Below are 12,222 nucleotides of genomic sequence, written 5' to 3'. Positions count from 1 at the left end.
GACTAGCATTTGTAATGGCCATATTAAAATTAAGCTCACGAACAGTCGCTCAAAGTTGCACACATTAACTTAAAAACTCAGTGTTCTTCACATTCTCAACTAGCAATATCTTCTACAAACAAGTAGGAAAAAAATATTTTACACACATCAAAAACCAATTCAGTGATACTTCTGTCATATTGCTAATGTAGTATGTGAATGTACGTAAGGCGACTGAAAATAACACTGTATTAATTCTAAAATAAATGTCTTTCAAAATATTGTTGTTCATGACCAAAAATGTGTTATTCCGAAATTCTAACTGTATAATCACGTTTCCAATATAGTATGTTATGCGTTGTGGAAATAACAATCTCTCAATTTCTTTAAAAAAAAAAACCTGGTATACGTCTCTCAGAATATTAGTGTTTATGTTGAAAAATGACTTATTGCGAGTTTATATTGTATCTGTATTCTGTGAATAAAGAAGAATTAATATAATATGTTCTGAATTTGTGAGATATAGTTTCTCAAGTCATAGAAAGAAATAGGCGTATAGCGGTCAACGGGTAAAAATCTTCCAATATAAATTAAATTATATATCTATGCATATATTTATTCTTTGGTACGATCGGCAGAGAGACAAATTTTGGCTCTCGATGATAGCCTAACGGGTTCAGACTGGGAACAAGTGAATTCCGTATTTATCGTCAGCTGTCTCTGAAATTCAAGCGAAAGCACACACAGACATAAAATTACATTAAATACACAGCTTCAGAATCAATGTACAGATCTTATAATTATTTTATCTCTGCCACTGTGCAACGTCACATTTGCTGGGGAGGAAAGGAGACGAGAGAAAGTTGTAATGATTTTTAATACGTTGATTCCTACAATAAGAGAACTATTTACAAAGAGAACAGAACAAGTACCGGCACTGCATTTAAAGTGATTCAAGATTCCCAATGAGAAAAACGGTTTTTTTCTGTTGAAACTGACGAAGGTGCCAAATGCTCAGTATGTGGGACCTCTGTTATGATTGAGCCAGACTACAGCACCACGCATGCTCAAACATGTAATAGTACTGATTGAGATGAGCGTATGCAACTAATAGAAAATTGAAAGCAATCAGTCGTGAATGAGGTAAGTTGTTTTAGGAAATTAGTAATTTATTGTTTCAGACATTTCCCTGCTTATTACAAAACACAAAACAAAATATATAAGGAAATAGATAAAGCAAAATCATAACAACATTTCGTTGTGCAGATAATGTAAATCGTCGTTGTTCCTGCAATAACTCTTATGTGACATTTATCGATTTTCAGTTTTCTTGTCTATTAAATAACTTAAATCTCCTATATGTAATTATATTTCTTTCTTTCGAAAATTTAAGAATTCACAGCCTCCTATGTACTACTGGCATAGAATGAATGAATGAATGAATGAATGAATGAATGAATGAATGAATGAATGAATGTATATGTTTTCCTTGCTACTGAACAATTTTATATTTTTCACATAGGAGTTGTTGCAGAAACGACGAAATACTCGTATACTGTAAAAACAACTCTCTAATTTGAAAAAAACAAATTGAAAAGAATTATTAATTATTACTGTCAAAAACACACAATAGAATGCATAAAGCAAAACATTTTCTTTTTAATGTAAATACTGTATGTTATAAATAAAACTATTTCATTTTAAAAGACATGATATACCCCTTCGAAAATCTGGAGAAAGCTATGGATCCCTTTCTGAGGGGGGGGGGGGAGAGAGAGAGAGAGAGAGAGACAATTTTAGATACGCTTCTGCTTTTTACATTGAAACAATACAGTGAACATACATTTTAAATTCATATGTGACTTTCACGGATCCCTCTTCCTTCTGGCATCCACTCGAATACATTTTTGGGGAGTCTGTATCCATTCATTCTTTGCACGTGCCCATACCATCTCAACTGATTTGTGTGTTTGACTCCCATTTTTTGCCTAATAACTTAATTTCAAATTTTTTCTCTTCCTGAGGTTCTGGAAGCTCGACGGCAAAAATTAATTTCTGTTGCCAATAATTTAGATTTATTTGTTTCTTTCAATGCCCAAATTTATGCTACATAAATAGTAATGGATTTAACAATCGTGTTATAATTTTTTCGTTTCATTGATGATATATTGTTATCCTATTATACTTCATTTAAAGTTAAAATAGCAAATTGACCGTTATTATTCCTATTAAAATAACAATGACAATAATAATAATAAGAAAGGCATTAAGAGAAATTGAGTAACTGCTCTTTATATGCAGATAATTGAGTTATTTTTTTTCGAAAACCGCAATTCAATCCCCACTTTCAATTTAGTGTCCGTATTGTCAATCACCATAAGAGGGGTGTACGTACCGAAGTAACTGCAGTGGAAAATGAGCGCGTCTAATATTTCCGCCAATTTATCTCCGCTGTGTTAAACATGTCAGTGATGCTCTCGCTCGAAAATATTGGTCTGCTCTCGCAACTCGGCCTATCAAATTACTATCCCTAATTGGCGCGGGGCCACAATTTTTTCGCACAAGGGCGTTTGGTAATAAGGAAGTCACTTGAAATGTTTACAGAGTCATCAAATGTAACGCATGACTTCATAAGCAACGTTAATTGAGGCTCGTATGCTTGCATATACATTATTACAGAGGTGAATTATTATGCAACAATCACCCAAAATGAAGAAAAATTAGTAATCAATATCAATATCATCGTTTTGTCATCACCACCACCACCAATAGCAATCACAGGTCATGTCTTCTACAAAACGTTCGCCAAGAAACAGATTCTCTTAGGCAATGATGTCAAACTCAATGTCACCACAAACCTAAACAGAGCAAGGTACCAGACTCAGAGCAGATGACGTAAAGCTGACGACATACAATTCAATCGTACCTGCATTCAGTATTCTGTGACCGATCACATTGCCGTGTGCGAATGTGACACCAAGGAAATTTCTTGTGCTGGATTAGCTACAGTATTCAGCGACAAGCTTACGGTCTCGAACTTAGAAGATTCATTGGGACATACATACATTCTTTGCAGGCCTTAATAAATTGTTCTTCTGAAAAAGTTCCATGTCTTGCGACAAGCATGCGCCCTAGTTCATAACTTGCTCCCACAGCATCAACACTATAAACCTTCTAGTAGCTCGTGCCATGAGGGGTCCTGAGCCCGAGCTCGTGGCAGACCTGTGGCATCTGCCACCAGTGGCCGAGCTTGATATGACCAGTCTAGTATATACAGTTACGAAGCTTGAGTTTTGAGTGTGCTAGGAACAATTGACTGTGCCGGTACTATTGCGCATTGTCTGTAATGAGGCGATATTAGCGATCCTAGTGGTTAGCAACTATCTATGGATGCATATTTACTAAGTATTGAGCTCCGTGACTGTATATACTAGACTGTGATATGACTGCTGTTTAGGTATAATACGCCGTCGGCCATTTACTCTATTGCGAGTATATCGAACGCGACTGCCGATGAAATAGTGTGTACCTTTCCTGTGGATCGAGCGTAAAAAATTTGTGTGTTGCTTAGTATGAACAGAGAACACAAGTAGAAGGAAGGTCAAGTCAAGAAAATTAATACACACATATATTTAGAGTCAGTGCAGCCCAATTCAGTTTGTGGGAGTGCAGTATACGTTATAGCAACGAAATTTTCATGTATGATACGGAGATTATTACGATCAAATCATTCAATGAAATATCCTAGCGTTCGGCAACCATCTGATTCAAGAATCCAGAATTTATTAAAAAAAGTGAGAAAAACCGATTATTTTAAAATAAAATGAAGGCGACAAAACCTAGTTCTAACTGAAAAAAACTGGATTGCATAGGTTATAGACTACAACAATCTCCCACGAAGTGGTTAAGGAAGTTAACATACCAGGCAGGTGAATCCAAGAGTAGCTCGGAAAGTAGGGAAGAGACGAGACTGATAATAGTACATTATGCAACGAGCCTATAATGGTAATACTTAAGACGCGAGTATGTTTATGAAACTCGCTTGCGCTCGTTTCATAATTTTTATACGAGCGTCTTAATTACCATTATAGGCAAGTTTAATACGACTTTTTATGCTCGACCATATTTCTCACTTGAAATTATTCATAAGTATTCATGTTATTCTTATCTGACTGGGGAGCGGAACTGACCTTGTGCAATATCTCGTAAATTGTGAGATGTGCGCAGACGTGAAAGTATTGATTTTTTCCAAGAAACAAATGTCATTGACCTTGATTTAATCTAGAGAGTAAAATAAACATTAATCTTGATATAACCTGGAAATTGATTCTGACATTGAAAAACGAGATGACAAATTGAATTTATTTGAAATTTATTTACAATTAACGCTAATTATTATAGTAACAGAACATAACCTTCTGCGACAGTATTTGATTTCCAGCCTCCGTGACGTTTCGCTAGTTGTCTTTCGATTGCATATCCGAGAATAATCGATACTTGCGCTTTCATATTGCTACAATGGTGTTTTCTGATTGGTGGAACACCTGAACTTTAATGAATAGGTGTACTTTAATGAGGTCCATTAAAGGGCTGCTACCAGGTGTATAATTACTACATTTCGGCATGGTCGAGCATAAAAATTAATGCCTTATAAGTAGGGGGTGGATTTGAGTATATTTCCACGTTTTATTCCTTAGTTGCAAATCATATGCCAACATTTTATAAGTATATTTCAAGTTATTTGTAACCAAGATCAAGATTTTATAGTGCATATATATGCCTATTTAAGGGATTAATGCATATATCAGCTTTTAACGCATATAAAAGTATATTTTTATTATTTTTTTTAGCAATGTAGAAAGTAAACCAAGATTAAGTATACGGAAAATCGAAAAATGGAATACAGAAAAAACTCAGACACTGAAACACATTACATGAGTAGTAGATAAGAAATGACGGCAACCCCAAGAGCTAGGCAGGAGCTAGGCAGGAGCGAAAGGGCGTGGCAAGTGACGTCATAGTGGGCGTGGCAAGTTACGTCATACTGGGCGTGGCCAAAGTATGACGTCAGAAGTGGGCGTGGCTAAAGTATGACGTCATGGAGGGGGTGGGGGCTTAATTTATGACGTAAGAAAGGGGCGTAAATTAAATTATGTCATAAATGGCAATCTAAGAGTTCAAGGTTAAAGTGTGACGTCATGCACACGTGCAGATATGTAATTGAAGTTGTGGCATAACATGTTCATACAAGTTTGTATATTTGGGGGGGGGTTGAAATACACAAGTTCATACATGTTTGAAAATCCCACAATCGCTATCTGCTTTGTGTGCAAATATTATGCTGATTCACATCCGGCGATTGTTCTCGCACTGCTATCTGCTATGTATGCAAATATTATGCAAGCTCACATCCGGTGATTGACCAAGAATTAATCTATCACACTTAAACACATACATTCTTTTTCTTATTATTATTAAGATTCTAATGTAATGGTAATTTAATTGATGGTGTTGGAAATTCGCAAGTGTAAATTGGAATGGGGGGCATAAATGGTTGTACTTTAAGCCAATTGCTGATAAAAAAAAATAATATAGCACATTTGTAAATTTGTGTCTTACATCACGAAGGGGCATAACTTAAAGTGTAACATCATAAATTTGAAATTCACAAATGAAGTTGGTGCGTGATGTAATAATTTGAAATGCACATGTTCATACAAGTTTGTATAGTTAATTGTGGGTGGGTGGGGATGAAATACACAAGTCCATACATGTTTGTATATTTCAAAGTGAGTTGTGAATGTTAAAAATCCTACACATGCATATTCGCTATCTGCTATGTGTGCAAATATTATGCAAGCTCACATCCGGCGATGCAATTGCTTAGCAATGATTAAAAAAATTACACAAATAATGCATGATGCAAATAATATGCAAGATGTTAATTCACATCCGGCGATTGTTCTCGCAGCGTCTTATGTTACACAAATATTGTATAAGCGCTATCTGCTAGGTGTGCAAATATTATGCAAGCTCACATCCGGCGATTATGCAATGGCTGAGTAATGATAAAAAGCATGTTTTCGATTATGTAGCGTGTTATATTACACAAATATTGTATGATGCAAATAATATGCAAGCTGTTAATTCACATCCGGTGAAGACGCAAGTGCTGAATAATGGCCACCTGTGGTATGTTATTTTACACAAATACTATATTGATAATTTTCATTTCCTATTTGTCATGTTGTGCATTGTGGATTGGAGATGTTGATAAAAGAAATCAGTAACAACATAAAATTATATGTATATATACGTCATGAGCGTGGCTAAAGTATGACGTCACGTGTGGCTTACGTCACTAAGGATGTAACTTAAAGTGTGACGTCATAAATTTGTAATTGAAGTTGGAAATGGGGAGAGGGGGTAAAAATTGGTAATACGATCACTCATAGTGACGTAACTTAAAGTGTGATGTCATAAATTTTTAATTGAAGTTGGAAATGTGGGAGGGGGCGTAATAATTTTAATGCATACGGCGTAACTTACAGTGTGATGTTATAAATTTGTAAATGAAGTTGTAAATGGGGAGGAGGGATATAATTTGAAATACACACGGTGTAACTTAAAGTGTTTTTTTATTGGGTTATTTTACGACGCTGTATCAACATCTAGCTTATTTAGCGTCTGAATGATATGAAGGTGATAATGCCGGTGAAATGAGTCCCGGGTCCAGCACCGAAAGTTACCCAGCATTTGCTCGTATTGGGTTGAGGGAAAACCCCGGAAAAAAACTTAACCAGGTAACTTGCCCCGGCCGGGATTCGAACCCGGGCCACCTGGTTTCACAGCCAGACGCGCTCACCGTTACCCCACAGGTGTGGAACTTAAAGTGTTAGAGTGCAAGATTAAAGTACGCAAGTGCAGGTATGTAATTGAAGTTTGGGGGCGTAACGTAATAATTTGAATTACACATGTTCATACAAGTTTGTATAGTTGAAATACACATGTTCAAACATGTTTGAAATTTCATCTACACAATGATGTGATTACACGTGCAAATATTTTGCAAGCTCACATCCGGTGATGCAATTGCTGAGTAATAATAAAAGCATGTTTTTGAAGCACCTGCAACGTGTCATGTTACACAAATATTGCATGATGCAAATAATATGCAAGCTGTTAATTCACATCCGGCGATTGTTCTCGCAGCGTCTTATGATACGCAAATATTATGCAAGGTTGCTAATTTTACTGATTGTACTTTAAGCCAATTGCTGAGTAATTGATAAAAAATATTAAGATTCTAATGTACTGGTAATTGAATTGATAAATAGTAATGGGAAATGGAAATTGGAATGGGGGAATTATTGATGGCGTAAATGGTTGCACTTTAAGCCAATTGGTGAGTAATTGATAAAAAAATAATCTAGCACATTTGTAAATTAATCACGTACATCCTTCTACTTCTTTTTCTCATTATTATTATTATTATTATTATTATTATTATTATTATTATTCATAAAGAAGATTAAAGTGTGACGTTATAAATTTGTAATTGAAGTTGGAAATGGGCGAGGGCTGTTTATAATTTGAAATACATACGGCGTAACTTAAAGTGTGATGTTTTAAATTTGTAATTGAAATTGGCAATGAGAGGGGGGAAATTTGATAAAGTTCTAATGTAATAGTAATTTAATTGATAAATGCTAATGGGGAAGGGAAATTCGCAAGTGTTAATTTAAATTGGAATGGGAGAATTATAGATGGCGTAAATGGTTGTACTTTAAGCCAATTGATAAAAAAATTAATCTAGCATACCTGTAAATTAAACACATACTTTCTTCTCATATTATTATTATTATTATTATTATTATTCCAATGTAATACATTTTGAAGTAAAATTGAGTGGTTTGTTTAGCGTATTTAATTTAAGCCATACATTATTACCAACATTAAATTCATCAGAATGTGACATTATTACGATTTAGAGCAGTAATTGTAGCAGATAAATCAACGTGGATGTATATGTTGTGTAATGTTATTACGTATGCATAAGTTTGCAAATATTACGCAAGCTTGCTGAATCACTTCCGGCGACGATGCAATTGCTGTGTAATGTTAAAAACATGTTTTTGAAGCACCTGGAACGTGTTATATCACACAAATATTGCATGATGCAAATAATATGCAAGCTGTTAATTGACATCCGGCGATTGTTCTCGCAGCGTCTTATGTTACACAAATATTGTATTGATTACAAGTGAATAATCACTATGTGCTCTGTGTGCAAATATTATGCAAGGTTGCTAATTTTACATCCGGCGATGAAATTGCTGAGTGATGATAAAAAAATTTACACAAATATTTCATGATGCAAATAATATGCAAGCTGTTAATTCATATCCGGCGATTGTTCTTGCCGCGTCTTTTGTTATACAAATATTGTATTGCCTAATAGCTATCTGCTATGTGTGCATTAGTAAATTGAATATTAATTGCTACCTTGTGCTGTATTTTACTGAAAGTTTACTTTAACCATCAATACCATTTTTGACCTACACTACTTCTGCTCTGAACGTCTCAAATAATATTGTATGGTAGGTCCAATATATTGCACTTTTCAATAATTACTTAAGTTGGTGCTCTCTATTCGTACGTGATATTTGATTAAAAAACAATCGCAGAGCATGGCATTGGCGTAACTTAATGTGTGAAGTTATAAATTTGTAACTGAAGTTGGAAATGGGGGAGGGGGGTAATAATTTGAAAGACACACAGCGTAACTTAAACTGTGCCGTCATTCACAAGTGCAGGTATGTAATTGAAGTTGGGGCGTAATGTAATAATTTGAATTACATATGTTAATACAAGTTTGTATAGTTGAAATACGCAAGTTCATACATGTCTGAAATTTCACCTACACAATGATGATATGATTACACGTGCAAATATTTTGCAAGCTCACATCCGGTGATGCAATTGCTGAGTAATAATAAAAACATGTTTTTGAAGCACCTGCAACGTGTTATATTACACAAATATTGCATGATGCAAATAATACGCAAGCTGTTAATTCACATCCGGCGATTGTTCTCGCAACGTCTTATGTTACACAAATATTGTATTGATTACATGTGCATTATTATTATTATTATTCCAATGTAATACATTTTGAGTGGATTGTTTAGTGTATTTAATTTAAGCCACACATTATTACCCACATTAAATTCATCAGAATGTGACATTATTATTATTATTATTATAATTATTATTATTATTATTATTATTATTATTATTATTATTATTATTACTATTATTATGATTGCAATATAATACATTTAGATGTAACATTTATCGGTTTTATTTTAAGCCATATATTATTAGCGAAAGTATGATTTAGAGCATTTGGTAAAATTCACTTAAATTCCAGAGTAGTATAATATTATACTGTATTAAGAGGATCATAAAGAAAGTGAAATTCTAAAGAAAGAGATTGACTATGACATGATAAGTTGGAATTTATATTGATGGTATTTTTAGCCTTACAAAAGTAATCAATAAACTAATAAAAACAATATAACAGTACAAAGCAACGTTACTTAGGTACTGTATCTGTTTTAAGTGTAACTAATGTTACACAACAAAACTCTTATCACATTATGCTTTTAAGGTGATATTTGTGAGAAACTTCCTATCATCAGAATATTAAATTATTTTCTCGAAATCTGCTGAAGCATATTCGATATCTGCTATGTGATGCAAGCCTGCATTAACATCCTGTGATTCTTTGACGACCACCTGCAATGTATTATATTACACAAATACTGCATGCACATAATAGCTATCTACAATTTTCAGCAAATATTATGCTAGCTTGCAATAACGCAACAGCATGTCGTTGCAATAACGCAACAGCATGTCGTTGCAATAACGCAACAGCATGTCGTTGCAATAACGCAACAGCATGTCATTGCAATTACGCAACAGCATATCGTTGCAATAACGGAACAGCATGATGTTGCAATAACGCAACAGCATGTCGTTGCAATAACGCAACAGCATGTTGTTGCAATAACTCAACAGCATGTCGTAAGCGTGATTATGAAGAATGTTGGAATTGTAATAAATGTTTTTTTGTAAATGGTATTGCACTGTAATTTTTTTCTGTATTAACCATCCATTTCCATCTCACTTAATCAAAGGGTTGTGTTCGTTTAGAGTTCCAAATGGGAAATGAGTTATTAACCTATAACACTCTCCTTTCAAATATTAGTAATCCTTTTCCAATATTAAGAATTGGTATATAGGTTTTCAAATATTAATAATCCTTAAGACATATACGTTACAACTTGTCGAAAATCATAATCTTGCGACATATACGTTACAACTTGTCGAAAATCGTAATCTTGCGACATATACGTTACGACTTGTCGAAAATCGTAATCTTGCGACATATATGTTACAACTTGTCGAAATTCGTAATCTTGCGACATATACGTTACAACTTGTCGAAAATCGTAATCTTGCGACATATACGATACAACTTGTCGAAAATCGTAATCTTGGGACATATACGTTACAACTTGTCGAAAATCGTAATCTTGCGACATATACGTTACAACTTGTCGAAAATCGTAATCTTGCGACATATACGTTACAACTTGTCGAAAATCGTAATCTTGCGACATATACGTTACAACTTGTCGAAAATCGTAATATTGCGACTTATACGTTAGAACTTGTCGAAAACCGTAATCTTGCGACATATACGTTACAACTTGTCGAAAATCGTAATCTTGCGACACATACGTTACAACTTGTCGAAAATCGTAATCTTGCGACACATACGTTACAACTTGTCGAAAATCGTTATCTTGCGACATATACGTTACAACTTGTCGAAAATCGTAATCTTGCGACATATACGTTACAACTTGTCGAAAATCGTAATCTTGTGACATATACGTTACAACTTGTGGAAAATCGTAATCTTGTGAATATACGTTACAACTTGTCGAAAATCGTAATCTTGCGACATATACGTTACAACTTGTCGAAAATCGTAATCTTGCGACATATACGTTACAACTTGTCGAAAATCGTTTTATATTGGAAAAGGATTACTAATATTTGAAAGGAGAGTGTTATAGGTTAATAACCCATTCCCCATTTGGAACTCTAAACGAACCCAACCCTTTGATTAAGTGAGATGGAAATGGATGGTTAATACAGAAAAAAATTACAGTGCAATACTATTTACAAAAAACATTTATTACAATTCCAACATTCTTCATAATCACGCTTACGAAATGCTGTTGCGTTATCGCAACATGCTGTTGCGTTATTGCAACGACATGCTGTTGCGTTATTGCAACGTCATGCTGTTGCGTTATTGCAACGACATGCTGTTGCGTTATTGCAACGACATGCTGTTGCGTTATTGCAACGACATGCTGTTGCGTTATTGCAAGCTAGCATAATATTTGCTGAAAATTGTAGATAGCTATTATGTGCATGCAGTATTTGTGTAATATAATACATTGCAGATGGTCGTCAAAGAATCACAGGATGTTAATGCATGCTTGCATCACATAGCAGATATCGAATATCATTCAGCAGATTTCGAGAAAATAATTTAATATTCTGATGATAGGAAGTTTCTCACAAATATCACCTTACAAGCATAATGTGATAAGAGATTTGTTGTGTAATATTAGTTACACTTATAACAGATACAGTACCTAGGTAACTTTGCTTTGTACTGTAATATTGTTTTTATTAGTTTATTGATTACTTTTGTAAGGCTAAAGATACCATCAATATAAATTCCAACTTATCATGTCTTAGCCAATCTCGTTCTTTAGAATTTCACTCTCTTTATGATCCACTTAATACAGTATATTATACTACTCTGGAATTTAAGTGAATATTACCAACTGCTCTAAATCATACTTTCGCTAACAATATATGGCTTAAAATAAAACCAATAATTGTTGCTTCAAAATGTATTAAATTGGACTAATAATAATAATAATAATAATAATAATAATAATAATAATAATAATAATAATAATGTCACATTCTGATGAATTTAATGTGGGTAATAATGTATGGCTTAAATTAAATACACTAAACCATCCACTCAAAATGCATTACACTGGAATAATAATAATAATAAGAATAATAATAATAATAATAATAATAATAATAATAATAATAATAATAATAATAATAATGCAC

General features: G+C 33.8%; 1 protein-coding gene across 1 annotated transcript in view; it reads right to left on the bottom strand.

Moving 5' to 3' along the window:
* LOC138710386 (neurexin 1-like) overlaps positions 1-12,222 on the bottom strand; it is a 658,219-nt gene that overhangs the window by 591,424 nt on the left and 54,573 nt on the right. The window lies entirely within an intron of this gene.

Source organism: Periplaneta americana, chromosome 1, assembly GCF_040183065.1.
Source record: "Periplaneta americana isolate PAMFEO1 chromosome 1, P.americana_PAMFEO1_priV1, whole genome shotgun sequence".
In the NCBI taxonomy this organism is placed as follows: Eukaryota; Metazoa; Arthropoda; class Insecta; order Blattodea; family Blattidae; genus Periplaneta; species Periplaneta americana.
Note: the sequence above shows the minus strand (reverse complement) of the source record. Positions and strands in the feature narration are given on the sequence as shown.